Below are 14,897 nucleotides of genomic sequence, written 5' to 3' on the forward strand. Positions count from 1 at the left end.
GGCCCATTATTTTTTAAAAAGAGAAATATATGATATTAATAATGGAATGATGGTTAATAGAAAAATGCAAAGATTTAATTAATACAAGCAATAGAATGCAAAAACATGGAATGACTGATTGACACACATTCATCTGAAAATGATATGGGAAACAAAATATACATTGTATTACCTTTTTACAAAAGATGGAAACAAAAAGAAAAAAATTAAGACAGTTTATGGGATGGGATTGAATAGAAAGAGACAAGGAAAATGAGCTTTTATCATATATGAGAAATGATAAAGCCTTTTCTTGTCAACATATTATAGGCAAACTTCATTTACACTTAAAGATAGAAAAGTTAAAGATGTTTCAGTAAAGAAACTACTAATACATGGGAGAAATTGAAGATAGGAATGATGGGTAAGTGTTAATGGCATTTGAGTTGTTCAGTTTAGAGAAAAGAGCAATAATAGTAGCACTTACCACATACCTAATTATAAAAATTGCATTTTTGTTGCCTTTTACTTTTACAGAGAGAAGGATCAGGGTTTGTTTCAGATTTGCCTCATATTAGGCAAAGAAGTTTTCTTTTCTGAAAAAAAAAGTACGTAAATCAAGAGGTTTTACCAAAATCAAACTATGAGCTAAAAAGCAGGAGGAACTCCATTAATAGATTCAATTTGGAAAGAAATTAAAATCCTGAATTATTCTTTTCTATGGCACTGTGAACAAACCACAGGTTCCCTCCGCTCTCAACCCCCTCCCTCCACAAAGCCTCGGTGAGTCAGTTCAAGTGATGACTATTATAAATTATTCTAAAGCAATTAAAAGGGAACAAAATCAGAACATCAAAATATTCTCCAACCCAACCTGACCTGACATGATATTTCACTTGGTTGGAGTCCCTGATGCGAAAAAAAATTTTTTTTGAGTCATACTTTGAATGCACCAGAGAGCTCTTATATTTCAAAAAGAAATCCTATGGTGAATGCTTTAGAAAAACAAAGACTTTTTTGAAATGAAAAAGCACTCCCTGATCTGTTTGTTTTGAAACTGTTGGTTTTTACAGTCTGGTTTGCTTCAGCTACCTGCTTATCAATAGGTCTTGATGTGGCCAAACTAGGTATAGATAAAACTAGCTCAGTTCTCGTGCCTACAACTGCATCAAGACAACGTTGATGATCATTTTACATGAAAACTTACGCAATTTGAATGATACGTGGCATGATTTAACTAGGAAAGAAGGGTTTAGAAAATTGGCATCTTGCTTAGACACTTTGGGAGCTTCAGGAGGTCCGAGTTGGCAGATGCCTTTTTACAGCTCTTTCAGCAGCGCCCATTGCGCTTACTTACACCGAAGACGCCGCTGCTTCCTCCGACCACAGGAAGCCGGGCAGCCCTTCTGGGGAGCAGCCTCAGCCAAGGAGTGATGCGCTGTCTATTTTCCCTTTACTTCGCCACTGGGGCGGTTTTGAGCACCTCACATTAAGGACTGTATTTCTTCCACCTTGTGTCCCTTACTTCTCAGGGAAGCAAAACAGTGCATTTATTTTTCCTAATAAAAATGAAGGGCCCTCCCCTCCATCCCACAGTGTCTTGTTCTTGGTTTCTGTTCCCTTGAATTCGACTCCTTGACGGGGTCCTCGGGATATTAGAACCTCATTATTCCAAGTTTTATACCTAGAGGCTAATTTAATCAACGCCCCCCCCCCCCCCAAAACAACTGCAAAGGGATGTGTAGTTAGGAGGGTGGGGCAGTGAACTCAGAATGGATAAGTGTCCTGCTCCTCCTAAGGTGGGAAGCCAATGACGCTCTTCCCCTAGAGGGGGACATGTAACAAGCAAGTAGTAGGATGTTCCGTTTTATCCATTTCACCCTTTCTACCTGTTAGTGAAAACGTAGGTCTGAATCCCAAGAAATTGGTTGGGGTCTGGGAGGGGTTTGGCTACTCAGATACAAGCCTAGGCAGGAAACGCAAGGTCAGGTGAAGAAGTGGAGTCTGAGAATATTTCTGACCCTGAAAAATGGGGAGCTTTTCTATAAAAGAGCGGGCAGATGGAAAAGACATCAAATTTTGCTGCCTGATAAATTATATTCAAATTATTTATGACAAAGAGACTTTTACTCCAAAACAAGCTGTCTGATCTTAGGCAAGTTATTTAACTTCTTCCATAATATATTTTGTTCACACAATCAGGGATTTTTTTTATACAATAGTATTATTTGGGGGATTAAATTAAAATATAGAAATTGGCAAATGTGGTACTTAATGCATAAGAAACTAAGAGTTTATTAGTTCTCTTCCTTTCTTTGAACCTAACTTTTAAAACACACAAGTGCAGAAGAATGACTCTATCACCCACTTACTGAGGGTCATTGAATGACTGTTAAATTCTAAGTGCTTTATATGTTTTGCCTGCATTCTGTAATTTAACTCTTGCAACGATCCTGTCAGGTAAATGTTATCACCCTCTTTTTATAGGTTAATTAATTAGGACAGAAAGTGTAAGTAACTTACCTAAAATCTAACAACTGGTAAATGTAGTATCAAGATTTGAATCTACACACTATGACACTAAAATATTGTACTCTATTTTTCCCCTCTCAGCCTGCTAACCAAATGTGCACAATTATGTTTAGGGAAAATATTTGTAGCTCTAATTCAGATTTTATCAAGAAGAATGAGTATTTTTTACTCAATGATTGAGAAGATTAATTTTATTTTCTGAGTTACCTTAAGAAACCTTGAGATTTCTGGGTAATCTAAAAAACATCTGGTCATTTCCTCTGTGACTGTCCTGACACTTAACAGTAATATTCTCTTGTATCTGATGTTTTTCATTCAACAGTATGTTTATGAAGTTCATTTAAGCTGTGTGTACAACTGTAGTTCTTTGGTTTCAATGATGAATAGCCTCCCTGGGAGGAGTATACCATAGCTGAACATTTGGACAGTTTTCAGTTTGGAGCTATGATGAATAATGCTGCTGTGAATATTCTTGTGCTTTTCTTTGGGTGCACATGTGCTTGCGTTTCTGTTGGGGTAGAATTATTGCCATATAGGATGTGTATATTTAGCTGTAGAAGATACTACCAGTTTTGCAAAGTGGTATGTGCTTTACAGTTCCACCAGCAATGGCCTCCAGTTGTTCCACATCCTCATCAACCATTGTTATTGTTAAGTCTTTTTCATTTTATCCTTTCTGGCAAGTATGTAGTGCTATTGCATTGTGATTTTTAACTTGCATTTCCCTGATGACAATGAAGGTGAGCATATTTAAATATGCTTATTGGCCATTTATATATCCTCTTTTGTGAAATATTGTTTGCTAATTTTTCTATCATGGACTGTCTTATTGATTTGTAGGAATTCTTTATGTATTCTGGGTATAAGCCTTTTGTTAGTTTTAGGATTATAAATATCTTCCTTTCTGTGGCTTGCGTTTCTCACTCTTGATGATGTCTTTTGAGGAATATAAGTTTTTAAAGTCAATATAGCCCAATTTATTAATTTTTTTCCTTTAATAATAATGTTCTTTGTGTTTGGGTTAAGAAATCTTTTCTTTCCTTGGATTGCATATACTCTTCTATATTATATTTTAGAATTTTATTATTTTTTGTCTTCCACATTTAGATCTACAATCTATCTGAAATAGATATTTGCATGTAACATGAGGTAGAAGTGGTTCATTTTGTCCATATGTATATGCAGTTGTCCGGATACCGCTTATTTTTTTATTATTTTTCAAGTGCAGTTTTCTGCCTTTTCCCTCCACCCCTCCCCACCACTGCCCCAATTCTACTTATTAAGAAGGTGTTTCTTTTTCCATGGTTGTACAGTGCTACCTTTGTCTTTGGTCTAGAGTCACCATAAGGGTGGGCCAATATACACTCTATGTTATTTCCATAGATCTGTCAGCCCTTGAGCCAATATCATACTGTCTTAATTACTGCCATTTTATACTGTCTTTGTACAAATTTAATCTTTATTGTATTTTTTCATTACCATTTAGTTCCCTTATACACCGTCCCCCCAGCAATCATCACCAACTGCTGTCCATGTCCATGAGTCCTTTTCCCCTTTTGCTCAATCCCTCTACACCCTAGCCCACCCCCCACTAGCTGCCAGCCTGCTCTCTATCTATAGTTTGTCCCCATTTTCCTCATTAATTCAGCTTGTTCATTAGATTCTACATATGAGTGAAATCATACGCTGTTTGTTTCTCTCTGACTGGCTTATTTCGCTTAGTGTAATGTTCTGCAGGTCTGCCCATGCTGTCGCAAAGGCAAAACTTTCCACTTTTTTACAGCCAAGTAGTATTTCATTGTGTGAATGTCCCATAGTTATTTTATTCACTCACCTACTGATGGACACTTGGGCTACTTCTGTATCTTGACAATTGTAAATAACACTGCAGTGAACATAGGGGTGCTTATGTTCTTCAAATTAGTGTTTTGGGTTCTTTCGGGTATGTTCCCAGAAGTGAGATCATTGGGTCAAAAGCAGATACATTTTTAATTTTTGAGGTGACTCCGTACTGCTTTCCACAGTGGCTGCACTGATCTACATTTGCACCAACAGTGCAAAAGGTTTCCCCTTTCTCTACATCCTCACCAACACTTGCTCTTTGTTGATTTATAGATGATGGCCATTCTGACACATGTAAGATGATATCTTGTTTCAATTTGCATTTCTCTGATGATTAGTGACATTGAGCATCTTTTCATATGTCTATTGGCCATCTGAAGAAGTGTCTATTCAGGTCCTTTGCCCATTTTTCAACTGACTTGGGTCTTTTGTTTGGTGTTGAGTTTTGTAAGTTCTTTATAAATTTTGGATATTAACCCCTTATCAGATGTATACGTGAATATGTTCTCTCATTCTGTGGGTTGTCTTTTTTATTTTGTTGATGATTTCCTTTGCTGTGCAAAAACTTTTTAGTTTGATATAGTTCCATTTGTTTTTTTTTCCTTTTGTTTTCCTTGCCTGGGGGTATATGACTGATAATAATGCTATGAATAATGTCCAATATTTTGCTGCCTATGCTTTCTTCTAAGATTTTTACAGTTTCAGGCAGGCCTAACATTTAAGTCTTTGATCCATTTTGAATTTAATCTTGTATGTGGTATAAGAAGGTGGTCTAGTTTCATTTTTCTGCAAGTATCTGTCCAATTTTCCCAACACCATTTATTGAACTGATTATCTTTAGTCCATTGTGTGTGCTTGTGTCCTGTCAAATATTAATTGACTATAAAGATGTGGGTTTATTTCAGGGATTTTTATTTTGTTATATTGATCTATGTGTCTGTTTTTATGACAGTACTATACTGTTTTGATTACTATGGCCTTACAGTATAGTTTGATATTAGGGAGCGTGATTCCTCCAACTGTGTTCTTTCTCAGCATCGCTGTTGCTATGTAGGATTTTTTGTGGTTCCATATAGATTTTTGAAATATTTGTTGTAGTTCTGTGAAATACATCACTGGAATCTTGACAGGGATAACAATGAATCTATAGATTGCTTTGGGTAATTTGGGACATTTTAATGACATTAATTCTACTTACATGGTATATGCTTTCACCTATTTGTATCTTCTATTTCTTCAGTGTCTTATAATTTTCAAGTACAAGTCTTTCATATCCTTGGTTAGGTTTATTCCTAGCTATTCATTCTTTTTATAGAAATTGTGAATGGGATTGTTTTCCTAATTTCCCTTTCTGTTAGTTCATTATTGGCATATAAAAATGCAACTGATTTCTGGATATTAATTTTGTATCCTGCTACTTTGCTGAATTCACTTATCAGTACTAGTAGTTTTTTGGTGGGATCTTTGGGGTTCTCTATGTACACTATCATGTCATCTGCAAAATGACACTTTTATTTCTTCCTTCCTAATTTGGATGTTTTTTATTTCTTCATTTTGTCTGATTGTTGTGGCTAGGACTTCCAGCACTATATTGAATAACAGAGGTAAGAGTGGACATCCCTGTCTTTCCTGATCTTAATGGGAATGCTTGTAGTTTTTGCCCACTGAGTATGATGCTTGCAGTGTGTTTGTCATACATGGCCTTTATTGTATTTAGATATGTTCCCTCTATCCCCACTTTACTGAGAGTTTTTATCATAAATGGGTGCTGGATTTTATCAAGTGCTTTTTGGCATCTACTGATATGATCATGTGGTTTTTATCTTTCATTTTGTTTATGCGGTGAGTCACATTTATTGATTTGCAAATGTTGTACCAACCTTGCATTCTCAGAATAAATCCCTCTTTGTCATGGTGTATGATCTTTTTGATGCATTGATGTATTCAATTTGCCAGTCTTTTGTTGAGGATTTATACTGTCTTGATATCTGATATCTGGGAGAGCAAATCCTCTCACCTGATTTTCCTTCAAATAGCCCTCAGGAAGCCTTGGCATTAATCTTTTGATATAAACGTTAGAATTAGCTTTACAGGGTCCACCAAAGTTATCCAAACCCTCCTCCCAAACTTCAGGGTTTGAGGGGGGAAGTTGCATTAAATTTTAAAGATCATACTAAGGAGAATTCACATCTTAACAATATTAATTCTTCTTTTCCATAAGCATGATATGGCCATCTATTTATTTACTTAGGTTTTCTTTCTTTCTTATGCAATATATTTAATAAATTTCTGTGTAGCAGTTGTACAAGGCTTTCTTTATATTTAGGCCTAGAAATTTTGTAATTTGTTACTACTGAAAATGACATCTTTAAAAATTCAGCTTCACTTTTTGTTAGTTGCAATTAAACGCAATGTAATTGATATTTTGCATATTGATTTTTATCTAGAAATTTTAAAAAAGTTACTTGTTATTTTGATTTTTCTATATCACATCATCTGTAAATGTTAAGAATTTGTTTTTTTACTTTTTAATACGTCTTATTTTTCCTACAGAACTTACATTTCTAGCACTTGCATTGTGATTTTGAGTAGAAGTGACATTAGTGGGCATCTTATTCTTGTTTCTGACCTCAAAGGGAAAGCTTTCAAAATTTATCACCATAAAGTCAGACATCTGCTGAAGTTTTGTTTTGTGGATACGTGGCCTTCATTATATTAAGAAAATTTCTTTATATTCACAGTTCACTAGGCTTTTTATAATTATAAATATAAATGAAATCATTTCCAATTTTTTCTGCAAATATTGAGGTAACCATATCATTTTTCTCCATGATGTTCTTAATGTGGTAAAGTACACTAACTGACTTTCTAATGTTACACCAACTTTGCTTTCCTGGTCTAAACCCAAATTGGGCATGTGATGTATTGAATACTAACTTTGGCATTCCTTGCTACTACAGTGTTTAAGAGTGCTGCTTCTATGTTCATGAGTTAGATGCATCTGTAATTCCACCCCCTCATGATTTCTTTCAATTCTTATTATCAGGATTCTACTGGCCTTATAAAATAAGAATGGGAAGCTATTCCACTATATATTTTCAAGTATTTGTGTAAATATGGCATTATTCCTTTCTGACTGTTTGCTAAAATTCACTGCTAACTTCTCTCTGCCTGGAATTTTCTTTGGGTGAAGATATTTCTTTACACAGTTTTTTGTTTAATAATTATAGTATTGTTTACAATTTCATTCCTTCTATCATCTTTGATAGTTATATATTTTTAAGTAACTTTTTCTTAAAATTTGTTCATGTTAATTGCAAGCTTATTTCCTTTACTTTGTTCATGACTATAATGACCATACAATTTATAATCCTACTGGAACACTCTTGAGAGTGAGAGAGGTACTACAAATAACTGAAGTTGTGTAATTTTAGAAATGTTTATTTATGGACCTAAGATTGATTTTGTTATTTCAGTATACTTATAAAATGGTTTTATTGAAAGTCTATTTTCAAGAGAGAAAAGTTTTTCTATAAGATATAATAACATATCTATTTTCATTAATACAAAAACTTTCTTATGTAGAATAACCATACTTGTAAAATGACCTAAAATATTTGTCATTAGTGAATCCTCATGTTACTCAACAAGTTCTTTGGCTGTATTTGTCACTAATTTTACTGGATCCCTGATATTTCCTTAAGAAAATCTTTTCCAATATTATCATATTTTAAATTTTTCATATACAGTAATACTTTGCTTAATGATGGGGACATGTTCTGAGAAATGCATTGTTAGGTGATTTTGTTATGTGAACATCATAGAGTGCAGTCACACACACACCTAGATGGTCTAGCCCACTACATACCTGGGCTCTGTGGTACAGCCCAGTGCTCCCAGGCTACAAGTCTGTACTGCATTTTACAATACTGAATACTGTAGGAAATTTTAACATAATTATAAATGTTTGTGTATCTCAACATAGAAAAGTTATAGTAAAATTACAACATAAGAGATACAAAATGATACTCCTGTACAGGGCACTTATCACCAATGGAGCTTGCAGAACTCTGTCTGGGTGCATTAGTGGGTGAGCAGTGACTAAGTGTGAAGGCCAAGGACATTGCTGTGTCCTACTGCATAGTATATAAACACAGTCCAACATGCCATCCCCCTGCTTCCTTCTGAGAGGGTCAGAAATAGAACATAGAAGTTGTTGATGCTACTCCATAAACAGGAATGTGGGTTGGGTTGACTGGAAATATCGAGGAGAAACCAGCCAGGGAAGGTGTAGATTGTTGTAATAGTGACTGTCGGTAGGGATCGAAAAGTGGCCTGAGGATTAGTAGAATAAGAAATCAAGACGGAGAAATAAAGGAACATAGGGGATTGTCGTGATGGTGTGGTTTTGGCTATTGCATGTTGTAGCATTATTAACTCTGTTTATTCATTTTTTTTAAAAAAAGAAGGTGTTTTACATGGAGGATTCACTATTTTGACTTTGGAAATTTGTTTTTTTTTTTTCCCATTGACCCTGTCTGGCACAAAGGGCTCTCTCTGTCACTGAACTGATAAAAGAAATAAAACGTATCTATGCTTTACACCATTAGAACCTGAAAATATTTCCAAAGGGCAGGGACAGGCTGGCTTCACTCTACCACAAAGAGCTTTTACTAAAGTGACAGTGACACAATACTTGCTAAGGAATCTCCGGGGGACCTTTGCCATATAAAGATCATGGGTCCTCAACAAAACGTGTACAACAATGTCCTCTGAAGACCATCAAGCTAGATCTGGGAGGGCTGTAGCACCTTCCGAATATATAGCACTGGAGAGACAGGCTCCTCTGTGTTGAAATAAATTGATGGCTAACTTACTGGGATGTAATCTGTGCACTCAAAATTGAGGTGCTGTGACTGAGAGGGAATCTATTCCTGAGCCCCATAGATATTGCTTCCATCAGAAACATAAAATTCCTCTTGAAGGACACATTGTTCCATTTCTTACAGGAAACTCAGCTCTATCATAATCTTAAGGGACCACCACTGTGCATGTAGTTCATCATTGAACAAAACGTTGTTATGTGGGTCATGATTATAATTGCCTGCAGTGTTTTCAAAATTGAATTTTATCTTTCTAAATTTGAAATGGTTGACACTTTCAATTGACTTTTCTCTATAGATCAAAATATTTTTAATTGAGAGCATGCTACAGGTGTTGAAGTACCTCAAAGCTCATAGTAGTTTCCTGGAATAAATTTTATTATTTATTTCATAATGAAACTTATAAATATTTTAGTCCAAATATTTTCACAGGTTCTGTCTTTTTGCTTCAATTCAGAGTACATTTCTTTGAAAAATATTTTTACAAGGCAAAATTCATCAAACAAGTTGTCTAGGTTATGATTTTTTTGAGAATTCACTAAATTTATATGCTGTAAGATTGTGGGGCTTTTCAATTTCATTGCACTCTAGTTCAGAATATAAATTTATCCAATTAGAAAGGGGAACTCAATCAAAAGATTTTTATGACAAGCTCAAATATCACAAATCTCAAATATGGTGTTTAAATCTTGGACACCATTTGAATTTTCATAGCTTATTTCTTTAGCTCCTTCTTATTTTTAAAGTGATATATTTATATTTCTGAGTGCTTTGTTACTTAATTGCAATTGGTCACTACAAGAGTTGAAGTTTTATGTTCCATTTGTTGAATATTTTCATTAAAGATTTCAAACTGATTTTGGGAAAAATGAAACTGAACCTTAGTGGTCTTATTTATGAAGAACTTCAAAAGTATTGTAAGATGTTGAGGTTGAATTATTAAGGAGTTTTTGAAAGCCTTGAATATATCTAAAAGCTGATGGTGGATGGCAAAGACAGAACATGCTTTCTACTATATTACTTTAATAACAAGTTTGTCACAAATTTTTTGTAGTTCATTCTCAAAATTTACATATATCGCTAAGTACTGAAAACAAGCACTTTTAGTTAAAATATAGTAGCTTATTTGGATATAATTATGAATTATGTGTGTACCACAGCCAGTGATTAAGTTAAGACTCCTGTTTGAAGTTTAGTAAGAAAATTGCCTTATATTGGTGTCATGCTTTACCAAAACTTGTATTTTTTTAATCAAAACCCCAAATAATTTTGTCTTTCTTGTTGAATTTCTGAACACAATTTACAATAGTATTCACAAAAATGAGCTATTTTGACTTTCAACAGAATAAACTCCTACACATTTGACTCCATGTAAGCAAGAAAGCATTACTGGATTAACTAAATTTCTGTTTGTAGCATCTGATGACACTGGTATGAAATCAGTGTTCACATGTTTCGGGAGTTAGTGAACTAATGGAGCCAATATGTTCATAGCTGTCACTTCACTTTTCAGACGTGCACAAGAAGCCTTATATTAATGAATGAGCAAAATTAATTTAGAGCAGTCGTTTGATCCAGATGAAAAGCCATACTCACAGAATGATAGATAAATACACCTTCTGCAGTTGCTTTTGATAGTTGTGGGCTTCAAGAATAGTCTTCTCAAAATGACTATTAATTTTGAAATAGAATGCTAATACGTTAGCTAGCAGACTTGTATCTTCTGCCTTTTTTGTGTGCTCAGTCAGGAATGGCACTGTAACTCCCCTGATAACTGGTAAATGTAAGCTCTACATTTTGTGTAAGTAATGTTTATGAGCAACATGCTTGAGAAACTACAATTCAGTACATTTCTTAACCAAATATATATTTTCAATATAAAAGTGTTCAACAGAAAACAAAAAAGCATTACCTAAGAGTAAAAAAAGAAATATTTAGTTCTAGATTTTACTTAACTTAATAAATGACAAGAGCACTTTAGCAAGAGAGTTAAGAATTCTCAAGTCTATACACGTTATAGCTGGACCACACCGCTGTTTTCCCACATAAATTTCTCATTTGAACTGTAATTTTTCACTTTTTGCAAAGACTCGGCTGCTGGCAGCCTGGATGGTTCATGTATCTCATAGGTTGCAGCATGAGTCATGGCCGACCTTACTAGAACACTGAGTAGCTGATGGGCAGTTGTGCTGAATAGCCTCCCACCAGAACCCAGAGTCCAGCTAGTGCTGCCCCTCCTGCAAAGTGCTCCTCATGTAATCAGTCGGGCACTTGCTGGTTGCCTGTGAAGAGAAGTGTTATGCTGTGTCTGGTTAGAGTTAGCCAGAGTGGGAGGGCATTCTCTACTCTCTTCAGTTCAATAGCGAGAACTTTGCTTGCTGAACATACATCTCAAATACCACTAGATAAAGCCAAGATGGAAGGTGAAAGTACAAAGAAGCACCTACTCAACTCGTCCTGGGTGGTTTTACTGCAATTGTAAAAACACTACTTTGTTGTAAAAGGAAAACTCAGGTGAAATGGGAAGAAGCAGTTGGGATTGCAGGGCAAAAGATGTAAACTGGGAAATACAGTGATACTCTTTAATAAATTCTCTCTCCCTTTATTTCTTCCTTCATTCCTTTGTTCTCCTGCTGTTCCTTATCCTCCTGTTTCTGAAAAAATCCAAGCATTTATCAAGTTAGAGAGACTGGTATGATGAACTCTAATATACTTATCTCACAGCTTCAAAAACTCTGAACACCTGGCCAATTTATTTCATCTGCAGTCTTCCCACTATCCCGTTCCCTTGGATCATTTTAAAGTAAACCTTAGTCACCATTTTGTTTCATCTGAAGACTCTTTCAGATGTTTGCAGAGTCTTCGGTGGTGCTGCCTCTTTTCCACTTTTGGTATTGGTTACACTGGTTATTTGTGCTTACGCTCTTCTTTTCTGGATAGTAGTGCCCAGCATTTATTTATTTTATTAGATTTTTTCAATGAATTAACTTACTTCTTTATTGATCTTCTCTATTATATGTTTGCTATCTCACCACCTTCTCTTATATTTATTTTCTTCCACTTTTTTTTGTTCAACTGGATGTTCTTTTCCTGCCTTCTGAAGGTGTATGTTAGCTCATTGACTCTCAAGCTTTCTTTCTCTTTTTTAAAAAACAAATATCGACATCATAGATGTCTAAGTATGGCTTTAGTGGCATTTCACAAATTTCCATGTACAATTTAAGTCAGGTCAAAATATTTCTAAATTTTTATTTTATTTTTTAGTCAAGTTCTGAAATGCTTTACCTTTACACTCAGTTAGATTAAACTACTTTCTAATATTCACTGGGATTTCTTCTGTACATGGATTATTTAGAACTAAATTTCAATTTTCAATCACAGGAGGATTTTCCAGTCATCTTTTTGCTATTGGTTCCTAGCTTAATTGCCATATAGTGAGGAATTATATCCTGTATACTTTAAATTTTTGAAATTGGTTGTTATTTGTTTTCTGTCTCCCCTCATTTCTAACAGGCATTTTTTATAATATCCCATGCACGAACTAAGCTTTTTATCATAAAGAAATACCCTTATCTTTTATAATACTCTTTCTCTTAAAGTGTCCTTTGCCAGATGTTAAATAAATGTGTCTTATATACCATCTGTCTTTTGCATGTCATCCTTGTGCAGGGGCCATGCTAATCTCTGTATTGTTCCAATTTTAGTATATGGGCCGCCGATGTGAGCACCCATCTTTCTTTTGGTTAGGATCCAGTAAGGAGCAGTTATATCCCGCACCTGTGATTTTGTGGGCTGTGCAGGCTTAAAAATTACAAACCCATGAAGAATCTGGACATGATAAGAAAAGTCATAGATGTCACATTACAGCTTTTGTCACAATTCTTAAGTGTATCTACAACACTTAGAAAAAAGGAGAAACATGGATTTCTTGGCTTTGTTTATGACGTTCTGGTTTTCTAGACCAGGCTTGTAAGTGAGCTCAAGTAGTTCTTCCTGGGGAGTTATAGAAATGGTGGAATAGAGCCCTGTGGACTTTGCTATTGCAATGCCAATGCACTTAGTATATTATGATGACTAATATACTCACTAGTGTTGCCTTACCATTAGCCAACTAGGGACCACCATAGGGAGTGGACTTTGTTCAGAAAAGAGGTTTGCATCTACAGTGAATTACTAGACCCCCCAAATCCAGGGCCTATGATCAAATTAATTGAGCTAGGACTCAAATTGAAATCCAGTTTCTATGGAAAATAATTACCTGTATTGAATTTACCTTGTAGGAACTGTGCCTTTCTCTTATCCCACTATTAAGCTTATGTAATGTGGCTGTATTGATTTGTTCTTTACTATCAGTAAAAATATTTGTCCATTAGGCACATACTATGTGATAGGAATTGCATTAATACTGCACATGGCAATTTCTCAATAATCTTCACCATAGTACCATGTAGCAGGGATTATAAAAAAACAGAGGGAGAGAGATTAACTCAACCATGATTCCAGAGCTACTGACTAGTGGAGGTAATATTTAAGCGAAATTCATCTATTTCAAAAGCTGTAATTGTTCCAATCTACAATCTGCCTCCCTTAATCATGAGAATTTATGCACATGTTGAGAAGGAAATGTTGTGATATGGGATTACTTCGCAGACTAAACTGGGTTCAATCACCTCTAATGTTTCCTTGCCAGTATTATCATTCAGCGCTGGAACAGGTCTGTTACAAATAGTACTGTACCTAGCTTTGGGATGGATAGGGTTTCAACATAAAAGCACTGGGAAGATTTGAGAGGAATTCTAACTAGTTTTCTAAATGCTATGCACATTTCTTCAAAACTGTAGGATACCAAAATAAGCATAGGTCTTGTCTGTAACAATGAATTCACTTTAAGATGACAAAGAAAGCTGTGAGTCTCAAGAAGATAATGTTACATGCAGACAAGAAAAGCACAGTTATTTAAGGCAAAAAAAGCAAAACAAATAAAATGATGACCTGGAGCCAAAAGATATGAACTGATGGGTAAAGAAAGAGAAGAAAGGAAGAAAAGAGGGACAAAAAATAGAGAGAAAAAGAAGTAAATAGAACCAGGGGCTCTAGTCCAGCCTCCTTCTGTGGGAGAAGTCGAGGGAGCTAAATACTAACTCTGCCTGTATGAAGTTAGGAATGATTAAAAATTAGGTTTTTCCACTTATAAGGTAAAGGGAAAAGCTTATTTTCTCTTTTTGTTTTGAGGATATATCCCTATATAATTGCTTTTTTATAAGTATTATTTTTTATTTTATATATTCTTCTAAACATAATAGTAATTTCAATTCTAGCAGGTTTGTAGGTATAATTAGGGTTTGACTTCACACATTGTAGAATAACTGGAGTTTTCTTCCTTACATCAAAAGTTAAGAAAGAAAGAAACAAGAAAAGAAGATGAAAAATGTGAGAGAAGACTCGATTTAAGCATTAACCAAGGTCACCAATGAACTTGTTTAAAAAATGAGTAGGTTTTTCTTCACTTTATCTAGCCTTATTATGTATTTATTAAAATGACAAGTGTCCATGTTCCTTGAACCCTCCTTTTATGCTGAGATGTCTTGATGATGCAATAGCAGTACAATAAATCAACTGTGGAATTCAGTCTGGTGTTGCTAAAAATCACAGTGGCAGGTG

At 34.9% G+C, this 14,897-nt stretch overlaps 1 non-coding gene across 1 annotated transcript; it reads right to left on the reverse strand.

Moving 5' to 3' along the window:
- Positions 1–12,855: 12,855 nt before the first annotated feature.
- LOC114514215 lies at positions 12,856–12,964 on the reverse strand. The gene has a single exon (XR_003685951.1). It is a non-coding gene; the product is annotated as a U6 spliceosomal RNA (small nuclear RNA).
- Positions 12,965–14,897: the final 1,933 nt, after the last annotated feature.

This window comes from Phyllostomus discolor, chromosome 2 (assembly GCF_004126475.2).
Source record: "Phyllostomus discolor isolate MPI-MPIP mPhyDis1 chromosome 2, mPhyDis1.pri.v3, whole genome shotgun sequence".
Lineage (NCBI taxonomy): Eukaryota > Metazoa > Chordata > Mammalia > Chiroptera > Phyllostomidae > Phyllostomus > Phyllostomus discolor.